We start from the raw sequence: 683 nt of genomic DNA, 5'->3' as shown, positions 1-683 counted from the left end.
GAGAGAGAGAGAGAGAGACATCTGGAAAAATCCAGAGCTGAGAGAGAAAGTAGACTGAACACAGCCAGCAGACTGGATGCAGCCAGAGTTAGGGAAGTGGGAAATGGAGGCAGAAAGAAAGCAAAGCAGGAAACAGAGAGTAGAGCACAGTCCTGTAGCCAGAGTGAAGGAGAGTTAGAGACTATGAGAGAGGGAGGGAGGGAGAGAGCAAAGGGAAGGGAGGGAGAGAGCAAGGGAGAGGGAGGGAGAGAGCAAAGGGAAGGGAGGGAGAGAGCAAGGGAGAGGGAGGGAGAGAAGGAAGAGGGAGAGAGGGAGAGGGAGGGAAAGAAGGAAGAGGGAGAGAGGGAGAGGGAGGGAAAGAAGGAAGAGGGAGAGAGGGAGAGGGAGGGAGAGAAGGAAGAGGGAGAGAGGGAGAGGGAGGGAGAGAAGGAAGAGGGAGAGAGGGAGAGGGAGGGAGAGAAGGAAGAGGGAGAGAGGCAGGGAGAGGGAGAGAAGGAGGAAGGGAGAAGGAGGGGGAGGGGGAGGGACAGGATGGTAAAGACAATGTCCTGGGCAGGGGAAGAACTTTGCCTTTATAAAGAGAGTAAACAAATGGGAGGTGAGAAGCCAGCATGCCAGGGCTGAGACTTTGAGTTGTGTCGGGTACCTGGGACAGTGAGGGGGCCTGAGGCCCTTGTGGACTT

The sequence above is a fragment of the Mastomys coucha genome, unplaced genomic scaffold (assembly GCF_008632895.1).
Source record: "Mastomys coucha isolate ucsf_1 unplaced genomic scaffold, UCSF_Mcou_1 pScaffold21, whole genome shotgun sequence".
Lineage (NCBI taxonomy): Eukaryota > Metazoa > Chordata > Mammalia > Rodentia > Muridae > Mastomys > Mastomys coucha.
The sequence above is the reverse complement of the archived record's forward strand: the minus strand, read 5'-3'. Positions refer to the sequence as shown.